Raw genomic sequence first — 24,209 nt, forward strand, 5'->3', positions numbered from 1 at the left:
TGTTGGTCGTGCACCACATCAATATTGACTTTACCTGGTTCACATCCAAGGCAAGTGAAAACTCTTCACTTCAAAGCTGAAAGAAAATTGGCTGTGAGATTTTGCTTGAAAGTTCAACCTGTCAAAAATGCTATAAAAATGTATCATATTTTTGTTGTCATCGGTCTTTTTCTCACCTCCGAAATTATTTTAAATATTAGACAAAAGCAGTCAAATACAATGAAAAAAACCCACATTATTTGCTTCATGGCTGCATTGATTTTCCTTCTGGATTTTGATGACACGCAGTGTCTCAGAAACTAACCTTCAGTTCCAGGAAGCTCTAGGGCAATCCTGGAGGAGTTGGCAAGCCGACCTTGCCCTAGGGAGATAGTGACTTCTGTATCTATAACACAGAAATAGAATCTGGCAGGAATCTCGTTAACCTGTTATCTTTCCTTTAAATGATTAATTACTGTGCAAGTTCCCTGTGCACTTTCACAGATCAAGCCCCCATTGGGTTTCACAAACCAAATCTTTTTTTTTGCATCCTTTGGCTTTTTTAAATGTCAAAGAACTTTTTTTTAATGTTGAGTTCGAAGCCAGGAGGTAACCACAGGTCCCTTTGTACCTCCAATGGTTCCTTACTTACTGGTAAAGAACAGACTGATACATCCTGTATTTTGTGAGTTAGCTAGTCTGAGTCAACACCGTAATTAAGTTCTCCCCTCCACTCCCTCCCACAGTGTCTCAGATTAAGTACAGAATCACCTCTGTTCATTTTCCAAGTGTCACCCTGAGCTTCTGCACACTTGTTATTTATCTCTTTGACTTGTTCCCACACGGACCCCTGTTCTGACCTTGGCCTGCTACAGTGTCCCAGTGAAGTTCAATGTAAGCCAGCACTTCATCATTCAAATGGGCATTTTATGGCCTTCTGCACTCAACACTGAGTTCAGCAATTTCAGATCAGAACCTCTGCCCCCAACTGATCTTGCCTTCTATGACTGTTAATTTTTGTTCCTCTTACTTTGATTTGATTTATTATTGTCACATGTACCTAGGTACAGTGAAACGTTATGTTTTGCATGCAATACAAGCAGATCATACCATACAAAGTGCATTAAGATAATAGAACAGAGCGAGGAATACAATGCTATAGCTGCAGAGAATGTGTACAAAGATGAGATCAACATTAAATTTAAAATGTAAGCGGTCCATTCAGAAGTCTAATGACAGTGGGGAAGATGCTGTTCTTGAACCTGTTGGTATGTGTGTTAAAGCTTTTGTACCTTCTGCCCGATGGAAGAGGTTGGAAGTGATTATAACTGGGGTGTATATAGAAGAACATATAGAAAAATACAGCGCAGTACAGGCCCTTCGGCCCTCGATGTTGCGCCGACCGAAGCCTACCTAACCTACACTAGCCCAATAACCTCCATATGCTTGTCCAATGCCTGCTTAAATGACCATAAAGAGGGAGAGTCCACCACTGCTACTGGCAGGGCATTCCATGAACTCACAACCCGCTGAGTAAAATATCTACCCCTAACATCTGTCCTATACCTACCACCCCTTAATTTAAAGCTGTGTCCCCCAGTAACAGCTGACTCCATACGCGGAAAAAGGTTCTCACTGTCAACCCTATCTAAACCCCTAATCATCTTGTACACCTCTATCAAATCTCCCCTAAACCTTCTTTTCTCCAATGAGAAAAGTCCCAAGTGCCTCAGCCTTTCCTCATATAATCTTCCTACCATACCAGGCAACATCCTGGTAAACCTCCTCTGCACTCGTTCCAATGCCTCCACATCCTTCCTATAATATGGCGACCAAAACTGCACACAATAATCCAGATGAGGCCGCACCAGAGTCTTATACAACTGCAACATGACCTCAGGACTCCGGAACTCAATTCCTCTACCAATAAAGCCCAGTACACCATATGCCTTCTTCACAGCACTATTTACCTGGGTGGCAACTTTCAAAGATCTGTGTACATGGACACCAAGATCCCTCTGCCCATCCACACTACCAAGTAGTCTACCATTAGCCCAGTAATCCATCTTCTTGTTACTCCTACCAAAGTGAATGACTTCACACTTAGCTACATTGAATTCCATTTGCCACCTTACAGCCCAGCTCTGCAACTTATCTATATGACGGGTAGACGGGGTCTTGGACGTTGTTGGCTGCTTTTCCAAGGCAGTGAAAAGTGTAGATGGAGTCAATGGATGGAAGATTGTTTTGCATGATGGTCAGCTTCAGGTTGTCTAGGAGAGTGTGGCCCTGAGCTGAGGCAGGGATAACTGCAGGGAGAGTAGGTGGAAACGCATGGCTGCGAGCATGGAGCGTGATTATCTGGGCTGTGTTCACAACTCTCTGTAGCTTTTTACAGTCCTGGGCTGTAATGCACCCAGAAAAAAATGCTTTCTCTGGTGCATCTACAAAAATTGGTTAAGTGTCTTTATGGGCATGCTGAATTTCCTTAGCCTCCAGAGGATGTAGAGACATTGTGTTTTCTTGACTACAACATCAACATGGATGGACCAGGACTGACTGCTGGTGATCATCACTCCTAGGAATTTGATGCTTTCAATTATTTCCACCTCAGCATCACTGATGCAGACAGAGGTGTGCCCTCCACCTTGCTCCCTGAGGTCAATGACCAGCTCCTTTGTTTCACTGCCATTGAGAGAGAGACTGTTATCTTTACACCACGCCACCAAGCACTCTCTCTTTCCTGTTTTCTGACTTGTCACTGTTTCAGATCCAGCCTACAGTGGTGCTGTCATCACTTGTAGATGAAGTTATGGCAGAATTTGGCCAAACAGTCACGAGTGTACAGGGAGTATAGGAAGGAGCTGAGTATGCAGCTTTGCAGGGAGCCAGTATTGAGGATTATCATAGAGGAAATGGTGTTGCTTATTCTCACGGATTGCAGTATGTGGACCAGGAAGTTAAGAATCCAGAGGGCGGAGCAGAGACCTAGGTCCCAGAGCTTGGAGATGAGTTTGGTTGGAATTATAGTGTTGAAGGTGGAGCTGTAATCAATAAGTAGGAGTCTGATGTAGGTATCCTTGCTATCCAGATACTCCTCTCTTGCCTTCTTTACATTGAGTTTGGAAGGTAGCTGCTCTACCATCACCTCTCCTCTATGCATAAAAAGAGAAATGCTAAACACACCAGAATATATCTGACAGAGATGAAAGAGTCAATGCTGTTGGTCAATCATGACCCTCCATCGAAACAGAGAGTGTTCAGTCTTTCCAGAAATCAACCAAGTCAGTTCCAGAATATGCCCAGCTGGAGAAGGAATCATACACCAACCTTCCCACACCCAGGGCGGTGGTAGGCCAGGCAGAGGAGGGTGCACCTGCCTCTGGACATGAGACATTCAGTATGTCTGGGCCATCCCCCACCAGGCTTGCCTAACCAAAGCTCCAAGGCCAAAGGTCTCCCCCTATTGGGCAGGGTCCCTGCTGGAGATTTGATGAAATCTCACGTGATTCTCTCAACTTTCTCAGCCTGGCTCAGGTCACTCAGGGGCTGGCATAATTTTAAATATTACAAAACCTCAGATTGGAGCATAACAATGTGTAGGCTGTGGGAGGGGATTTGATTTATGGGAGAAGTTGATCATAAGGATGTATACAGAGATTGCAGGAGGAGATTAAATCGGTGGGTAGTGTCTAATATTAGGGAGAACATATGGATCCATAGACTCATACAGCATGAAAACAGATCCGTCAGCCCAACCCATTCATGCTGACCAGGTTTCCTGAACTAGTCCCATTTGCCTGCATTTAACCCATTTCCCTCTAAACCTTTCCTTTCCATGTACCTATCTAAATGTCTTTTAAATGTTACAATTGTCTACCACTTCATCTGGCAGCTCGTTCCATATACACACCCCCTCAGGTCCTTTATAGATGTTTCCCCTCTCACCTTAAACCTTTGCCCTCTAGTTTTGGACTCCCCTACCCTAGGGAAGAGATCATGGCTATTCATCTTACCTATACCCCTCATGATTTTATAAACTTCTGTAAGATCACCACTCAGCGTCCAACGCTCCAGGGAAAACAGATCCCTGCCTATCTAGCCTCTCCTTATAATGCAAACCCTCCATTCTCAGTAATATCCTTGCAAATCATTTTTGCACCCGTTTTAGTTTAATAACATAGCAGGGCGACCAGAATTGCACGCAGTACTCAAAATGTGGCCTTTGCAAGGGAGGGGGTGATGGTCTGTGCAGTCTTTCCTTGTCCTCTGCTCTCTAAAACTGGGTTAGAATTTTCATAGTCATTTTGTGTGAATTTAAAGATGCAAAAGAGTTATTGATTCTTCTAGAGAGATAATAAGAGATTTGCACAATGGATACATGCTGGTACTGAAAGCCTCTCAGTATCATTTGCATCTATTTGTGGTTTCAGATACTCCTCAGGTTAAAATTAGAACAGTAAATACGTCAGATTGTAAAAATGTTAAAAGTTATTTTAACATGCACCAGGAGGTACTTCCTTATTTGTGGAGATGGGTTTGTCACTGCTGTGTAACGTGTAATCCAGCCTGGGAGTAATAAAAGACCATCTGGAAACAATTCCATCAGCATTTGTCATCTTGTTGTCTGTGTAATTGTAGGGTATGAAATCCATTCACACATTCTCAAATTTAGGACAACACCAAGGCTCCAGGCTTCATATTGAGTTGTGACATTACAAGGAAAATCGCCTCCGTTCGAAAACAGACAAGTCCACGGCTCCAACCTATATTTGAAAATGGGAAACTCCCAAGGCCCAAAATAAGTGCTTGATATCACTGGCTACAAGAACTGAATGTTGATATAGAAGTCAAGGTTGATGTATAAAATTCATCACACAACTCTCTACCTGCTAGAAATTTCATGGTGTTTCCCCTAAAATCATTCACATTGAAGTGTCAAAAATAGAAATTGCTGGAAAAGTTCAGCAGGTCTGGCAGCATCTGTGGAGAGAAATCGGAATTAACGTTTCCTGTGAGTGACTTCTGAGGAAGGGTCACATGACCCAAAGCATTAATTTTGATTTCTCTTCACAGATGCTGCAAGACCCTCTGAGCTTTTCCAGCAATTTCAGTTTTTGTCTCTGACGTACAATATCTGCAGTTCTGTTGGTTTTTATATTGAAATGTAGTTTCTGTTGCTGTATGTAGGTAAATACATACAGCTGGCCCACAGCCACATCATAATGGCAGTGACTCGTTGGACTGTTTTAAATGATTTGTTTGGGGTCGGAATGATGAGCATCACGCTCCAAGGTTGCTCTTTGCTTCCTGTGTTAGTAACCATAGTTCAAGAGCATTCCATTGGCTGCAAAGCACTTAGGAAGTTCTGAGGTCATGAGAGAAGTCATATAAATGCAAGTTTTTTTTCTTAAATTTAATATATTAGATTTCAAACATTTGTTGAGGCTTATGACAGCGATGTTTGCAAGAATGATCCATGCTAATCGCCATTACTTGCTCATGAGAGTTTACCACCTACAGCCAAAGTGTGTTTTGCATGATTAATGAAAACAAAGGGAAGCATTCGGATTGGGTGATGCCTGATTTTCACTCATTTTGTCCTCAGAAAGACAAGACTATTCTTTCATCCAATTTTTCAACGAGCTTTTGTACAAGCTGTCAAACAACAATTAGTTAGTGTAAGAACAGCAGCTGTTCTAGTACTTGGACAACAACAAGTTGGCTGTGGTAAAATGTCCCCAAGTTGCTTTACAGGAGTGTTACCAAATGAAATTTAACTGAAACATGTAAGAATTTATCAGGAAGATGGGAAGAAGCAGATTTTAAGGTGCATTTTAAAGGAAGAATGTGGTGATGACATGGAGAAGTTTAGGGCAGGAATTTTGGAGTTTAGGCTCCAGACAGCAGAGGGCACTGCTACCATTGGCTGAATGATTAAAATCAGGGGTTTTCAAGAGACTAAAATTGGAAAAGTGAAGGTTCCTCAGAGGCCTGTGGAACTGGCAAGGCCATGGAGGAATTTGAAAATAGTTAGTGAAAATTGAGGTTCTCCTTCACCAGGAGTTAACAAACACCTTCCTTTCATGCTTTTCATATGCTGCTTAATCATTGGGCTTTGCCAGGTGTTTTTGATTGAAATTTCTGGCCCTATTGACTGCCCTCTGGCCTTCAGGTGGGCATACATCTTTAAATTTACAATCTAAGGAAGGACCCTTCTACCCTCAGTAACCCTTGAACCTATCTGTGCCTCCATTGCCATGTCAGCTGACCCTCACTCCATGTCAGAAACAATCTTGCGAACTGGTGAGTTGTCACAAATGGTAACAATGCCCATTGTGGATGCTGGAAATTTAAGAAGAAAACTAACCACCACCTTCTTGGAATCTTTATGGATGGGTACTAATGCCATTCTCACCAGGTCAAAAGTCAAACAAAACCAAGTTATAGTCCAACAGGTTTAATTTGAAATCGCAAGCTTTCAGGTGAGGTCTCATCAGCAACAGCCACATTCTGAGAGAGAGCTCACTTTGAGAAAGGTAGAACTCCATGGCCAGGTAACAAACGTAGATTGACGGATCTTGTTGCTCCAGAGAGGAACTGAGCTGGAAGGTCTGTTTTGTGCTTTTTAAATCCGGTTCTAATTTCAAACTGAATCTGGAATATAACAAATTAACATCTTTCAATTCCTGTAGTTGCTGTTCTTAATTTTGTCTCATCAGGTTGGAGTGCCCAGTTAATGCTTGACTAAACTGCAAAATAATGATGGGTTTAATTGAAGCGTAGGAGTGAAATATCTGACAGATAATGCACAGTTATGCAGTTGGTTCACTGACGAGAAAGATCTGTCATTCAGAAACACTTTTGCACAATGACTTATTTCACCCAGTACCTAATGAATTTTCCTCTCTCTGAAGTTGTACCTTTGACTAACTCTTAATCCTGTCTCTACTCTACCTCTCAGTCTACCTGCCTTGGATTGTAATATTTTATTACACTCTGTTTGTTCAAATGGATATAAAAAAACCCCAAACAGTAATGAAGGAACAGCAAGGATTTCTCTCAATGGCCTGGTCATTTGCCAGAAATGTCAAACATGGATTAATTGGTCATTTGTCTCTTCATTTCTTGTGGGACTTTGATGGGAGCAGATACATTCCAACAATGATGACACTTCACTTTCAGCATTCTTCATCTCTGCTACTTTTCCATGGCAACATGCTGACCAATTAGAATCGATTTGTATGGTCTGAGAGTTAAGATTGACAGTTAACTATTCTTGCAGCATCTCTATGCCAGTAATGGCCCAACCAATCAGATCCCCTTCTCATACGGTGTAAATCAGTGTCCCTTTTCACAAGTCTGCTTCTTGTGTCATACCTTTGTGACATCCCAGAGAATATAATGATGTTCAAAGTATGCACAGCTTTTCCTACCTTTCTATCTTTCAATTCCTTTGATTGTTTTCTTCCTGCCCATATTTTGCAGTGTGCAGATTTAGTCTCCTAACTAAGAAAGAATATTCTAGCTATGGAATGCAATGAAGGTTTACCCGACTGATCCCAGGAACTGATTTATGAAGAGAGACTGGATCAATTAGGACTACATTCATTAGAGTTTAGAAGAATGTCTATGAGAATATCTGTGAGAAATTCCAGGAGGACTCTGGTGACATTAGTCAGTACTCATTATTGAAATCGGAGCTTATTATGCATAATACCACCATCACAAACCTGAAATGATGGTGTTCTATTGGTCTAGTAAGTCTGTGACAATGTTATGGGCATCATAACAATATTACAGAGTGGCACAACTCCACAAAAGAATTAAGGAGATTGAAGGAAGCATCTGGGACAGAGTATCATTTCCAGCTGGGTTGCTTGACCTTTTAAAGAAGATCTATATATCTATTGAAAGAATCTTTCACTGAAGGTGCTTTCCTTTCAAAAGCTTCAGTCAAGATGGAAAGTAATCCCAAAAATCAATCCAACTTTTCAACAGAATGGGAAGGACGATGAAAAGCTTTAAAGATCTAGCCCTGTTTCCATTTGAGAAGAAATCAAGCACACTGGCATTATGCCCAGATAGCTGTACACAGTCAATAAATAACCAACTTTCAGGCAACTTAGATGCACAAAACAAAAGATTCTGTCCACAATAATATTTTCAGTAACTTCTTCACAAATAAACCTTCTGAAGTAACTGCACAGGGCAGTATCTCGTCACCAAGTCCCCCTTTATTTACACATGAAGAGATCTTGACAGTGATCCAGTTCCCTCAGAGCCAGCTCTCAGAGTGAACAGAACACCTGACATTCTTGTTTATATCGGTCAGCCAGGGCTCCCTGATTGGACCAGGTTAACAGCCCCAGTCAAGGAAATCAGATTCTATGAAGTCCACCCCGCTAACCTCGCTCCAATCACTACACCTTCCAACTAAGAGATGTAGTTCATTGAGCCTTTGCTGATTGGAACAGCATTGTCTGTCATATGATGTATCGATTTAAAATAATAATAAAGTGGGATAGGTTGAGCTAGAAACAGATTGTTACTACAGGTTGTGGAGTAGAACAATGAGAGTAATGTGATGTACTGTTGTATACATGTTATATATTAGAGTTAGGAACTAAAGTACAATTTTAAAAAAGGTGATTTTGTAGGGAACATTTTACAGCTGGACCTAGCATGCAATGTGTAATGGAACTTGTAGCAGCTAGTCTATCAACATCCTTGGAGTTACCATTGACCAGAAACTGAACTGGACTAATGAGACAAACACAATGGCTACAAGTGAAGATCAGAGGCTAAGATTTCTGCACCTCCTGACTCCCCAAAACCTGTCCACCATCCACAAGGCAACAAGCTAGGAGTGTAATGGAAGACTCTACACTTGCCTAGATGGGTGCAGCTCCAACAACACTCAAGATGTTTAACACCATCCAGGACAGAGCAGCCCAGTTAATTGATATCATGTCCACAACCATCCACTCTCTCCACCATCGATGCCCAGTTACATCAAAGTATGCCATCTACAGAATGCACCACAGAAATTCATTAATGCTCCTTGTAACCCACAATCACATTCGCCTGGGAGCTGAAAGGCAGCAGATACATGGGAAAACCACCTGCAATGTTTACTCCTAGCCATTTGCCATCCTGACTTGGAAATATATTGCTATCCCTCCAGTGTCAATGGGTTAAAATCCTGGAACTTCCTGCCCAAGGGCATTGTGGATCTACCTACAGCAGACAGACTGCAGTGGTTCAAGAAGGCAGCTCACCCCCACCTTCTCAAGGCCAACCAGGGACAGGCAATAAATGTTGGCCCAGCCAGTGACACCCACATCGCATCAATAAATTTTGAAAAGTCTGAACCAGGGCCTCTTCTGGGCTATAAGCCTGGAAGAATTAAACAAGTAAAGTTCTAACTCCTTTGAGTTTGAAGAATGATTATTCAAATTTTGCAGATCTCATATCGGCATTTGACATATATACAAAATGTAGTGTGACAGAATAAAGATGGAAGGTGGGAGAAAGCTCTTCACATGGACATAGTTCTGAGTATATGGTATTCAGTCTTAGGGTCAATGGTGGAGGCACAAACCATGTCAGCATTTGAAATGAGATCGGAGGGCGAACACAATAGAAGAAGTTTTAAAGGGATATGGAAATACCAATTGTAACTGCTATTGGGACTGCTTACATGGTAACTGTAGACAAGGACAGAATGGACTGAATGGGTGTTCGACAATGCATACATGCCTTTTTCTTAATTCACGGGATGTCTAGGCAAATATTTAATGGCCACACTTGATACCTCTTCATAAGATGGTACTGAGCCGCTTTCAGAACCGCTGCTGACTGTGGTGTGGGTGCTGTCTGTGGTGTGGGTGCTGTTAGGGAGGAGGCTCTAGGATTTTGTTGCAGCGATATTGCCCATCTCTGAGGACAATGAGGAAAAAGATATGACAGAGAAAGTAAAGGTTCATCATTTCATGTCACAGTAGATCTATCATTGCCTGCGCTACAGCAGAGACATATTTACTTCCTGTGCAACCTTTCTGAACTTGAACTTGACCTTGACAAAGGAAAGCATTTAGGTGGCACTGTGGCTCAGTGGTTAACTGTTGCCTCATAGCACCAAGGACGCAAGTTCAATTCCAGCCTCAGGCAAATGTCTGTGTCGAGTTTGCACATTCTCCCCATGTCTGCATGGGTTTCCTCCCACAGTCCAAAGATGTGCAGGTTAGGTGGATTGGCCATGCTAAATTACCCATTGTGACCAGGGATGTGGCAGGCTAGGTGGATTAGTCATGGTCAATGTGGGGCTATGAGGATAGGGTAGATCTTTGGAGGGTCAATGCAGGACTTGATGGGCCAAATGGCCTCTTTCAGCACTGTAAGGATTCTATGATTAAAATGATTTACTCTGTGGTGTCCCTCCCTCTAACAATTCACAAGTCTGAATGAGGAGATAGGAAATTCTGAAAAATAATAATTTCAAAATAATAAATCTAAATGTAGGAAAGTCTGACAGGACTGCAGGAGCATTCTTTATTCTAGTCCTGCTCAGGTCCCCTCTTTAATCAGTTACGCTGATGATCATACACTGTCTTTTCCTACATTCACCCCAAACTAGAATATTTCACCAAGTTTGCTTCTCTTTTTCACCCTTTTATCACCTTCACTTACGAGCACTTAAATTAGGAACTGAAGTAAGGCCATTCAAACACACTATCCATTCGATAAGATCATGACCTCCACCCTACTTTCCTGCCTACCTCTGATAGCTACTATGTCCCTTGTTAGTCAAAAATTTAGTTACCTCTCTTGTAAAAACATTGACTCTGTCTCCATTGCTGTCTAACAAAGACATGCAAACAATTTATGGTCTTTTTAGGTGAATCAACCATCTTGTGTCTCTTACCAACTAGGGGAAGCATCCAGAGAAAGAAAGATGAAGCAAGGCACTGGCCAGCAGAAGAGTCGTAAGGATCACCTCAACAATAGGACCTGAGAACAAGACGACTGAACTGTCTTTCCTGGTTTTCCCTTCAGCTTGGAACCTATTTTGCCCTATCTGTAAGGCAATGCTGGCAATTTAACATTGTTTCCCTGTACCTGGAATTTAATTTATTGTAAGAAATGGTGACTCTTGTTCAGAACAAGATCTTGGTCTGTGCCTTCTATCAACATGAGTCTGAAAATCAGGTAAAATTGAGGAACTTTGTACACTTTTTTAAATTTTTAATTTTTGTAATGAACTTGGGAATAGCAGAGCTTTTTTCAAGTGTGATACCCCAGTGAGGCAGAACACTCTCTTCTCCATTCCTTGTTGCCACCTCAAAGAACTCAAATAAATTAGTTGAACACGTTTTTCCTTTCACAAAACCATGTTGACTCTACCTGGTTGTATTAAGATTTTCTAAGTGCCTTGGAGGATGGTTTGGTGGGGCCATGGACCTAACAAGGGAGTCACAAAGGGATTGGTCTCTGTGGAATGCAGATAAGGGTGGGGAGGGAATTATATCTCTGATGGTGGGGTCTAATTGTAGGTGATGGAAATGGCAGAAGATGATGTGCTGTATCCAGGACCGTGGGAGGGGGTGGGGGTTGGTGGGTTCTGTCCTTGTTGTAGTTGGAGGGGTGGGGTTTAAGGGCGGATGTGCAGCAAGTGGAGGAGATGTGCTGGAGAGCATTGTTGATCACGTGGAAGGGGAAATTGCGGTCCTTGAGGTAGGAGTCCATCTGGGATGTCCTGGAGTGGAATTGTTCCTCCTGGGAGCAGGCGGAGGAATTGGGAGTAAGGGATAGCATTTTTACGGGGGGGGGGGGTGGGCATGAAATCAGAGGAGGTGTAGTCTAGGTAGCCTTATCAGGACACCTTCCTGGTTATTGTGATTGTCTTAGGTTTCTTTTTCCCTTTTACCTCTTGATTTACAATAATTTCTGGAACGTTATCTGTATCCTTTGCAGTGAAAGCAAATTGAAAATATCTCTTCAGTTCATTGCCAGTTCCCCATTATCCGTGATTAGTTCCCTCGAGAGAATCAAACCTTGCTTTACTTTCTCTTTTCTTTCTGAAATTACTGTGGAAACTCTTACTACCTGTTTTTTGAATTTCTAGATAGTTTTCTCCCACTCTCTAAGATGGCTCTGATTGCTCCCTTCTCTTCTTCAACTTCTCTATCTCCATTTCTTGGGGCAGGCTGTCAAACCATATCCACTACAGCATGAACTCAAATGCAGATGTTGGAAGTTTGAACTAAAAACAGAAAACTCTGGAAAAACTCAGGAGGCCTGGCAGCATCTGTAGAGAGAGAAACAGAGTCAATATTTCAGCTCAATGACCTTTGGTCATGTTTCCAAGCTTCTGCCATCTCTCAATTTGATAAAATTGAATGTAAACGAATGTCAACTACTCTTCAAAATGCCAGAGAGACTGATGATAATTGGCACAAATATCAGAAAGGATGAGAGATGAGACTTTATTTTTACACAGTAAGTTGGAAAGCACTGTTTGAAAGGGTGGTGGAACTACAGCCAATAGAAAATCGGATGTACAATTCTAAATAAACGTTTCACAGGCCTATGAGGGTAAAGTAGGGGAGTGGGATGAGTGATTTACTCTTTCAAAAGCACAGCACAACATGCTAAATGGCCTGCACACTATGCTGTATATTTGTTATGTACTTCACTTTCTACTTGAAAGACTATTTGAGTTTTTAAACTGGCCTGGTTTAGGATTTTGTACATCATCGAGTGTGTGGTGCTGGAAAACACAGCAGGTCAGGCAGCATCCAAGAAGCAGGAGAATCGACCGATCAGGTCAGGAATGATGAAGGGCTTATTCCTGAAATGTCGATTCTCCTGCTCCTCGGATGCTGCCTGACCTGCTGTGCTTTTCCAGCACCACACTCTCAACTCTGATCTCCAGCATCTGTAGTCCTCACTTTCTCCTTAGGATTTTGAATCTTTTGTAACCCACACCAAGCTGATAGTTTCAGTTTTTTCCAATCTGCTTCACTGCTCCTTCCAAAGAAATCAGGAATCAGCAATGACCATTGGTTCATCCCACACTGGGAAATTATCACAGAATTTGTTACAGCACAAAAAGAGGCCATTCAGCTTATTATTCCTGCACTGGCTCTTCAAACAATCATCATTACCTACTGCCAACCTCCTGCTTTCTCCCCATACCCATACACACTATTTCTACCAAAATAATCATCCAATGAATACCCTCTTTTGTGGGTTTTCTGTGATATCTTCCATCTATTTGTGTATAGGTAAAAATAAAGAGCAAGGATTTGACAGTCAAATGGAATTACAGCTTAGGTTGTTGTAAAACCAAGTGAATTAGATTAAGACTAGAGAATGAGGGAAGTGGGATTTAGGACAAACAATTCACTGGATCTCTCACCAGCCATAGTCCAGCAGTTCAGAACCATCTCTGTAAATTTAATTAGCGATTGAAATAGATCAAAGCACAAATAGCTGGCACCATGTCTCACAGAATTTTCAACACACTGTAATTCTTTATCACAGATGCCATCTTGATCCGCTTTTTATGGATAAGATTTTGCTAGTGGGGTATTTCTATTAAATTCTTGCAGAACTTTTCAACTTGGGTAATCTTTAGAAATCAACCAAAGAGGGAACTGCAAAAGGTGCTGTTTTTGTCTTACTCAGGTGGAGTTGGTTAGTGCAGTTGGCTAGAGGGTGAAGCAGAGTGATGCCAATGCCGTGAGGCAAATCCCTGTACTGACTCTGCTGGGTCATGGAGGCTCTGCCTCCTCACCTTGGCCCATACTTGCAGATTGGTGTCCCTTAGACTACAGAACCAATCACCTCTTTCTAATGAAGAAGAATGCCAATGCTCCATTGTTGGCTATGACTATTACATTGCCTTTGTTTGACTATATATAGAAGGAAGCAGAAAGACTTCAAAGGTAACACTTAGTCCTGAAAGCAGTTTTGGTCCCCGTATTAAAAGGATATAGAAGCACAACAGAAAGCACAATAAGATTAGAAGGATCAGGAAAAATTGAACAACTGATGCTCTTTTCTCTTGAAAAAAAGACAATTTATAGAGCTCACTAAAACAACAGTGCAGTTTTACAAAAGCAGAGAACTTGTTTCCAATTGTGGAGAAGCCACACATGAAAGTTCATTCCTTTAAAATAGCAATGAGTAAATCCAATAGTGAATCTGTGAGAAACTTCTTTACCAAGAGAGTGGTGAAGAGCTGAAGGTGACCCAGGGAGTAGAACAGTTGATTAGGAGATTACCAGCATAAATGTATTTAAATAGAAACTACACTAATATTTGAGAGAAAAAGGAATAGAAAGTTATGGTGCTTGAGTGAGATGAATTTGGGGGAGAGAAGGTTTGTATGGAGTAGAAACACCTGTTTTGTACAGTTAGGCCCGTTAGCCTGGTTCTGTGTTGTCTTTGGCTCCACCCAGTACTTTCATGTGAGCCCCAGCCAAGCCTGCCTCATTGTGGAGCAGTCTTCAATCCAGCCCTACTCAGATCCCCTCCCTCATCTCTTCTCTTATCACCTTGATGTATTAATGCCATTTCCTGCCCTCACCTCAGATTTGGAAAATTTCATCAGCTTTTACTCCAGTTTCGACACTTCTCTCACCTTGACTCAATCCAGCGCTGGGCTTTTCCCTTTGCCAACTTCTCTGCCTCCATTCCTGGGAACAGGCTGTAAAACAGTATCTATTATAAAAGCTCAGCTGGCTAGATCTTTACCAGGTTAGAACATAGAACAGTACAGCACAGTACAGACCCTTCAGCTCTCAATGTTGTGCTCATCTTTTATCCTACTCTAAGATCAACTAACCTACATACCCTACATTTTACTATTATCCACGTGCCTATCCAAGATTTGCTTAAATGCGCCTTATGTATCTGACTCTACTACCACCGCTGACAGGGCATCCCACACACCCACCACTCTCTGTGTAAAGAACCTACCTCTAACATCTCCCCTAAACCTTCCTCCAATCACCTTAAAATTATGACCCGTCATGGTAGCCATTTCTACCCTGGGGAAAAATCGGTGGCTATCCACTCTATCTATGTCCCTCATCATCTTGTACATCTCTATCAAGTCACCTCTCACCCTTCTTCGTTCCAATGAGAAAAGCCCAAACTCCCCCAATCCTTCTTCATAATACATGCCCTCCAGTCCAGGCAGCATCCTGGTAAATCTCCTTTGCACCCTCTCTAAAGCTTCCACATCCTTCCTATAACGAGACGATCAGAGCTGAACACAATTTTCCAAGTATGGTCTAACCAGGACTTTACAGAGTTGCAATATAATCTCACAGCTCTTAAATTCAACCCCCCTAACTTTAACCCTGTAAGCTGCATTCAAATTCAACCTTCCAAAATGAATCACTTCACACTTTTCCAGGTTGAACTCCATTTGCCACTTAGCAGCCCAGCTCTGCATCCTGTCAATATCTCGTTGCAGCCTACAACAGCCCTCCACACTATCCACAACTCCACCAACTTTTGTGTTATTGGCAAACTTACTAACCCACACTTCCATTTCCTTATCCAAGTCATTTAGAAAAATCACAAAGAGCAGAGGTCCCAGAACAGATCCCTGCGGAAAACCAATGATCACCGAGCTCCAGGCTAAACATTTTCCATCTACCCCCATCCTCTGACTTCTATGGGCCAGCCAATTCTGTATCCATACAGCCAATGTTCCCTGTATCCCATGGCTCCTTATTTTCTGAATGAGCCTACCATGAGGGGGCCTTTCTCTTTGGAGCGAAGAAGGATGAAAGGTGACTTGATAGAAGTATACAAAACGATTAGAGGCATAAATAGAGTGGATAGCCAGAGACATTTTCCCACGGTGGCTATCACGAGGGGGAACCTTATTAAATGTCTTGCTAAAATCTATACACATCACATCCACTGCTTGTGTTTTGTCACATCCTCAAAGAACTCAATAAGGCTTGTGAGGCATAACCTGCCCCTCACAAAACCATGCTGACTATGTCAAATCAAATTATTCTGTCTCTCAGAATCCTCTCCAATAATTTGCCTACCACTGACCTCAGACTGACTGGTCTATAATTCCCAGGATTATTCCTATGCCCTTTCTTGAACAATGGAATGATATTTGCCACCCTCGAATCACCTGGAACTACTCCAGTGGACATTGAGGATGCAAAGATCATCACCAAAGGCACAGCGATCACTTCCCTCGCTTCCCGTAGTAACCGTGGGTATATCCCAACTGGCCCAGGAGGTCTATCTATCTTCATGATTTTTTAAATTTCCAGTACATCCTCCTTCTTAACATCAACCTATTCAAACATATCAGCCTGTTTCACGCTGTCCTCACAAATAGAACATACAACATAGAACAATACAGCGCAGAATAGGCCCTTCGGCCCTCAATGTTGCACTGACCCGTGAACTAAGCCCATCCCCCTACACGATCCAAGGATTGTTTAAATGCCCCTAATGTGGCTGAGTTAACTACATTGGCAGGCAGAGCATTCCACACCCTTACCACTCTCTGAGTAAAGAACCTGCCTCTGACATCTGTCTTAAATCTACCACCCCTCAATTTGCAGCTATGCCCCCTCGCGCAAGCCAATAGCATCATCCAAGGAAAAAGACTCTCACTGTCTACCCTATCTAATCCTCTGATCATCTTGTATGTCTCTATTAAATCCCTCTTAGCCTCCTTCTCTCCAATGAGAACACACCCAAGTCCCTCAGCCTTCCAAGGTCCCTCTCACGAGTGAATACTGAAGCAAAGTATTCGTTAAAGACCTCGCTGACCTCCTCCAACTCCAGGCACAAGTTACTTTTACCATGTACTATAAACATAATGAGCAAAATGCTGCTGATGCTGGAAATCTGAAATAAAAGCAGAAAGTGTTGTAAATACTCAACTGAACAGGGAGGGAGAAACAAGAGTTATTGCTGCAGATTGGTGACAAAGGATTAACTGTAACCTCAGAGATTCTTATAGCTGCATCGACTTCACTTCATCCTGTCCCACATTCTCTAATGCCACTGTCCCATTCTTTTGAAACATTCTCTTCATTGCATACCTCATACTCTTGATTTTATTTATTTATTTATTGTCATGTCTACCTTGTTACAAAATTACAGTAAGAAGTGTTGGATAGTGTCGCCAGCCTCTGGTGCCATTTTAAAACAGAAAAATAAACTAAATCTTAGAATATAAAGATAGAAAAATTATGAAATAAAGAATGCTGTCCTTCTGGTGAAGTGTTCCATCATGGGCCTAGTGATCAGGCACGGGTCCTCTTCGCCGTGCTGCTACTGCTGGAACAAAGATCGCGCTCTCTTTGCTGCCGTCTCTCCTCCACCGACGCCCACACTACCATGAACCCAAGCTGGTCCTCACCAATGCAGACCAATACTAGAGGGCATTGAACCAACCCAAAACCCACCTCCATCTCCACTGCCCTAAGTCTGTGCTGCTGGGCCCACTCACCGCCTGCCTGTTGCTGCGACTGAGCTCTTTACCAAGAGGTAAGTAAAATCTAATAGAAGGGGAGGGAAAAAACACGAGAGAAGAAAAAAAGGAAAGAAACGAGAAGGGAAGCGGACGGAGTGGATGAACCTGAAGTTCAGAAGTCCGACTCCACCGCCATCCTACCAGGAGAAACTTGGGCCTTATTCTCTTCCCATAATCAACTCATTTTGCCTCGTATTCTCATTCTTTTTTTTAAATTTTGCCTTATACCTGTCACAGATTTCCTTTTTTGATTTTTCATCTGCTTTTACTGCCTCTCTGCTCACTTAAAACCTGTCACAGCTTTGATTTTTTTCCAGTCCTAATGAAAGCTGTTACACTCCCACTCCCACTCCCACTATCGTATTGGACAAGTCACATCCCAGACAGAAATCTGGCTTGATAGATCATACCTTGTTTTATTTTATATCCCAAAGTGGTCTTTTGCTGAAATACAATCATACTATGCTAGTTTTAACATTAAAAGTGATGTTTATTACACAAAAGGAATGGAGACAAAAAAGAATAAAACAAGCTACTTACATATGACTGTACTTCATAGATTTTGAAACAGACTAAAAATGCAATCCCATCTTTGACACCAGCAATCTTTAGTACTCAAACACCAGAGGGAATTAATCCTCTGGAGATAGTAAGGATTGCAGATACTAGAAGTCAGAGTCAATAAAATGTAGAGCTCGAAAGGTACAGTAGGTCAGGCAGCATCGGAGGAGCAGGGGAGTTGATGTTTCAGGTCAGTCCTGATGAATGGTCCTGACACAAAACATCGATTCCCCTGCTCATCTGTTGCTGCCTGACCTGCTGTGCCTTTCCTGCTCTACATCTTATCAACTCAGAATTAATCCTCTTCTCTATCACATTTATAGACAACTATTTTGTGCAATTACCAGTCTTGAGAGTTTGGAAGCCTCTTAGTCGATTAGTCACACACTAAACTGAAACTTTCTCATCACTTTCTCAACCCCTTCAGTGTTCTAACCAAAACTTTTTAGCCTGGCACTTTCAAACTAAATCCTTACACTGAGATAACCTATTTCCTAACAATTCTAGCCTAACTCTTATCTCTGAAATAAACTTTTTAATGCATCAAACTTCAACCAGGACTTCTACTAACTGAAACAAAAGCTTTCTAAGCAATGAAAACCGAAAGAACTGTGGATGCTGTAAATCAGAAACAAAAACAGAAATTGCTGGAAAACCTCAGCAGGTCTGTGGAGAGAAATCAGAGTTAACAAATGTTCTGAGGAATGATCACTGGACCTGAAACATTAATTCTGATTTCTCTCCACAGATGCTGGCAGACCTGCTGAGCTTTTGCAGAAGTTTATGTTTCCCTTTTGAAGCAATGCTTCTTTTCCCTATACAATAACAGAAAACAAATTAATGCTTCTTCACGTTTACCCTAGCTGCTCGTAAAACTATCCCAATGTAAACTCATTTCCATTATCACCCAAGGACTCCCTCCCTCACACTTATTTAATCAAAGATCCTGGCTCCCAAAATGCTGATAAGTTAATCATTAAACTTTCTTATACACAGAGACGCAAACCTGTAAGCCATTTATTCAAAATTCAAAATCTAAAATAAATTATATTAAAATACAAATAATCACACACTTTCCATCACAAAGGCCATTGACCTGAAAGGTAAGGTGACAGTGGACTGAGATGGGAGGGTGTACTTTTGGAATCAGGCAGCCCTTCATGATGGAGGTGATTATAGAGTTGGATACTCAGGGTGGAATATGACACCAAGGCTGTGAAGAATCTAGTTTAGTCTGAGACGAGAAATACTCTAAGGACACAGAGGCAGTGGAAACGGTAACGGTCATGCTATATCCACAGAGACTGGTAAACACCAGATAAGATTAGTTAAACGAACTGCAATCCTCACTCTGGAAGGCCTGGTGGTTGTGAGATGATACACACCATCGAATGCTGACGAATCCTATCTGTTGGCTAAAGGAAGTGGAATTTGTCCAAGTTCATACCTTAAAAAAACCTGGAGCTCTACAATATTTATGAGTTCCAAGAACAATTGGAATTAATCCAAGAATATTTCAGGAAATGAAGGCATCTGCTAGGAATTGTTGGCAGAATGTTTTTGCAGGATTTTCCGTGTGGGGTTACAACCAGGCAATTCTCTGCAAGAATTTGGAGGTGATCCCAGTGTAATGTTTATGTGAAAATCAAGCCATTGGCATAGACCAAACACTCTATCATTTACATACATTTGGGTCATATGCTGGGGGCATACAGTTATGTTTGACAAAGCAGTGCCGAAATCCAATTCTTGATTTCAGTCCCTCAGGAAGGAAGTAGATCGTGTCCTTTGGTCAGTAAGGACAGATAATAAATGCATTTTGAACAAGCAACCATGAACTATGCTGATGCTGTGGGTTAATGCCATCAAATACCAAATGAAATGGTGGTTTCTACATGAGCAGGCACTCCCTTTGGCATTAAAGATAAGGTTCAGGCTGCAGTCTTTGCATATTAAACTTGTAAATACAGAAAAGCTAAGAAGCAGAAGTCGAACATACAACTTCTTGAGTCTGTTTCACTGCTAAATAAGATCAACCTCAACTCTACCTTCCCACAGTAGCTCCTTCTATAAAATGCTTTTCAAAACTTTAGACATCCCAAAGTACCTTTTTGAAGTGTAGTCCCTGTTATAATCTGGGAAACACAGCACCAGTCTGCACATAAATTCCTCCCACAGCATTGTGTTAATGACCAGATAATCTGTTTTTGTTATGTTGGTTGTGGTATAAATATTGGCCACAATCCTAAGAACAAGACTGTTCTAAATATTAGGAACAGAGAGAGAAGGAAGACAGGAACTCAGTTAAACCTTTCAGCTGAAAGATGACTCCTCTGACAATGCAAAACCATGTTCCATTACTTCCTGTCTATCGATTTCTGACTTAAATATCTGACTTGAATCTTTGGAATTCTCAGAAGACTGCGAATACTATGATGGAGTATTCACAGTCCTCTAAGAATTCCAAAGATTCACAGATTCCTTTTGAGTGAAGAAATTTCTCCTCATCTCAGTCCTAAATGGCCCAACCCATTTTCCTTAGACAATGACAGACAGCTGTAGATTCTCTAGCAAGAGAAATCAGGCTCTCATCATTTCATTCACTGTTAAAGAGAATCATGAACAATGAAAAATGATGGTGAACAATAATGCAAAATACAGTGAAAAGATTCAACTGTCACCACAATCCAGCACCATTTTAAATAGTTTAAAATGAAAAGGTATAACTGAAAGAGACTTCACTTTGGCCATGAGCCCTGAGACCCGTGTCAGCCCTCCTATGCCACTACCTCTCTGCCACCTGCCCCTATCCCACCAATGTCAGAGTCACCACTCTTCAGGTGCCATCCTTTCATCGATGGGCCATTAATGCCAGGTTCCATACTGGACCCACACTCACCCAGCAATCAGTAATCCCCAGTTCCATTGCTGCCACTGCCTCACTGATAACCAGGAGTCCCTGGCTCCAGACCCACCACAACCAGGAGTCCATGTCTCTACTGCCGGACGGGGGTGTCACCTCACCAAGAGTCCCGCTTTGGCCACCCTCCTCTGCAATGGCACCTTCTCCACTGCCACCGACAGGAAGAAGATGAGGGAAAAGAAAAAGAAAGAAGACAAAACAGGTAAGGAAAGAAGGGAGGAAGCAGCAGTCTGGAGTGGACAGGCCCAAGATCCTGAAAGCTGCCACCTTGCTGGCGCCGCCATCTTGAAATCGTACTGATCTTGTTACAACTGAGGTGGGGGTGGTCACTGTTTTCCTCCCCTTTTCTGGTTCAACTCATCCACTAGTCACAAGAAACCTCAAATTTAACCTGGTCAATAATATGAACAATAACATCAATCACAGAATGTGTCCACTTCAGTATTAGATTTCTTTCGTCAACAACAAATTTCTGGTTTATAAACAAAAAATATACTTACTTAATGGATCAAAGATTATTGACAAACAGTTTCAATTATACAAATATATATATCTTTTAAAAAATATGTACAAAAGAAGTCACCATAATCTTACCAGACCATAGTGCTGTTCTCTCATTAGAGAGAGGGGGAAGATGACAGGTGGTGGTTTTACCTGAGGGTCACCATGCCTCTGGTGAGGGGGAGAGGTTGAGGCAAGAGGTTGAGAAGGAGAATCTTTCATGGGAACCTCAGCCAGCTTGGATGTCACTGTACAAACATGAGCACACCCACACACACATAGACACACACACACACACACACACATAGACACACACATACAAACAGATACAAGTGCACACACACTCACATGCATACACATACTCACACAGAGACACAGGCACATACAGACACACACACGCACGCTGTGAGATTGCAAATTCTCTCTTGCTCAATGCAAAAGTACAGTGCAATAGTCTTATCCCACTTCTACACTGGGTTGTGCGACCTCTCTCTGAAAATTCTCCAGAGTGTATGACTCCATCTAAATTTCCTCTTTTTCACTGGCACATTACTGTCATTGTACCCAGTGCATGTTTCCTTAGCACAGGAATCAGGCAATTCTTAGCATGGCTTCATCGCCATCAGATAATCTCAACACTCCTGATCAAAGACCTGTATTTTTTCCAGGCTAATCCTAACTACTCACCATTGATTGGAAACTTCCTTTCCCTTCACTAGATATTCAGGGATAGAAACTGCCAACTATCAACATCTTATAAAGTGCAAACACAACAGCCAGAGAAGGAAATCAGCTTTTACTACACAGCTCCTTGGAGCAATGGATCCCTCTGCATCGACTGAATTGACTGAGCTTCTCTCTGCAGCAATATTTTAACTGACGTCCCAATGTTGTGTCTCACTGTCAATGTTGAATAACCAGTTTCTTCACTTATCATCAAGACTACATGTTCCAGCCTTGCTGGCAATTTCCATCGTCAGTAGTGTCTCACGGAGTAATACTCATACTTATGAGACAGAGGACTGTTGGTTCAAGCCCAACTCCAAAGAAGTGAACAGAAAAGCTCAGGCTGGTACTCATACTGAGGGAGTGCTGAACAGTTAGAGGTGCCATCTTTAGAACGTGATGTTAAACCAAGGCAGAGGCTGCTCTGTCAGGTAGACACAAATGTTCCCACAGCCACTACGAGGAAGAGCAGAAGGTTTCAAGCCAGTGTCCTAGTCAACACTTTCCCCTTCACTAAAATTTCAAAACAGATTAAAAAACAAGGGAGCTGGTGAGGTAATGATAATGTCACTGAACCAGCAGACTAAAGACGTAAGGATAGAGGTTCAATTCTACCACTCAGCTGCTGGAGTTTAAATTCAGTTAAGAAATCAGTTATAGGCTGTTTTTCTGCTTTGGAAGTAGTCCAGAGAAGTTTCACAATTCAGATATCAGGTATAAAGGGATGTGGGGAGGTTGAGTAGATTGGGCCTGTACTCATTGGAATATCGAAGAATGAGAGGAAATGAGCGGAAATGAAATAAATAAGATTCTTAGGGTGCTTGATAAGGTAGATGTGGAGAGTTTTTTCCCCACGTGGGAGAGATTAGGACCGAGGACATAATCTCAGAATAAGCAGTGGGCTGAATGCCTTCCCAAAACATGAGCAAACCAATGGGATTTCCCAACAGTTGACTTTACACTGGGCTATAAGACAATACAAAGCTGGCGCAGAAGCAGGTCATTCAACCCATCACATCTACTCTGCCGTTCAATGAGATTGTAGCTGATCTGATCATCCTCAACTCCACTTTCCTTCCTTTCCGCTATTTCTAAATTCCCCTTTCTGATTAGAAATCTGTCTGTCTCAGCTTTATACTCAACAACTCATCATCGACTGCCCTCTGGGGTCAAAGTGGAAATGAGGCCCTGATCCTTCAGCTTGTGTTGGGCTTTACTAAAGACTGCAGCAAGGCGAGAACAGAACTAGCAGCTTGAAAGCAAGATGCTGCATTGAAACAGCAAGTGAACAGAAGGTCAGCGTCATGTCTGTGGGCTGAGGGGACAGGTTCTGCAACACCTCCATTACCATTCCACCTGTCTTTTGTTCTATGTCATCTTTGCTCTCTCACCTCACTCACCAGTTAATCTTTCCCTGACCTTCTCTCCTCTTCTACTTGCACTTCCCCCTTTTCTCAACAGTGTAAGACACATCTTCAGAACCCTTCAGTTCCAAACAGAATTATCTTACATTCAAAATGTTAACCATTTCCTCTACACAGAAGCTGTCAAACCTGGTGAGTTTGTCCAGCACTTTGTCTGCTTTATAATATAAACGCATCCTTTTTTTCTCCTTTATAGGCCATTTCCCTCACTTATAATGCTCAATAAAATAGTGACGAATGTATATTTGTAAATTAGCTGAACTCCCTCATGTGGACCACTGCAAAGCTGTTTTGCCAAACAAATCTGGTGGAATTTTCAAGGAGGTGACCAAGTGTCTGGATGAGGGTAGGGCAGTTGATGTATTTTTATGGATTTCAGCAAGGCCTTTGACAAGGTCTTACATGAGAAAGTGATAAATAAGGTCAAAGTTTATAGGATCCAGGATTACTTGGCAAAATGGATGACAGGAGACAGAGGGTGGTAGTAGAAAGCTGTTTGTGTGCTAGGAGCCCTGTGCGCAGTAATGTATCACAGGGACAGTGCTGAGTCCCTTATTGCTTG

The 24,209-nt window shown here is 42.0% G+C and overlaps 1 protein-coding gene across 3 annotated transcripts in view; it reads right to left on the reverse strand.

Moving 5' to 3' along the window:
- gpr61 (G protein-coupled receptor 61) overlaps positions 1-24,209 on the reverse strand; it is a 282,577-nt gene that overhangs the window by 184,319 nt on the left and 74,049 nt on the right. Inside the window, exon 2 of one of the 3 annotated variants that reach the window (XM_072563922.1) lies at positions 14,630-14,695. The exons of the other annotated variants lie outside the window; for them this stretch is intronic. The gene's annotated coding sequence lies outside the window, so the exon portion shown is untranslated. The remainder of the gene's footprint in view (positions 1-14,629; positions 14,696-24,209) is intronic. 3 annotated transcript variants of the gene reach the window in all.

This window comes from Chiloscyllium punctatum, chromosome 45, assembly GCF_047496795.1.
Source record: "Chiloscyllium punctatum isolate Juve2018m chromosome 45, sChiPun1.3, whole genome shotgun sequence".
NCBI classification, from domain to species: domain Eukaryota; kingdom Metazoa; phylum Chordata; class Chondrichthyes; order Orectolobiformes; family Hemiscylliidae; genus Chiloscyllium; species Chiloscyllium punctatum.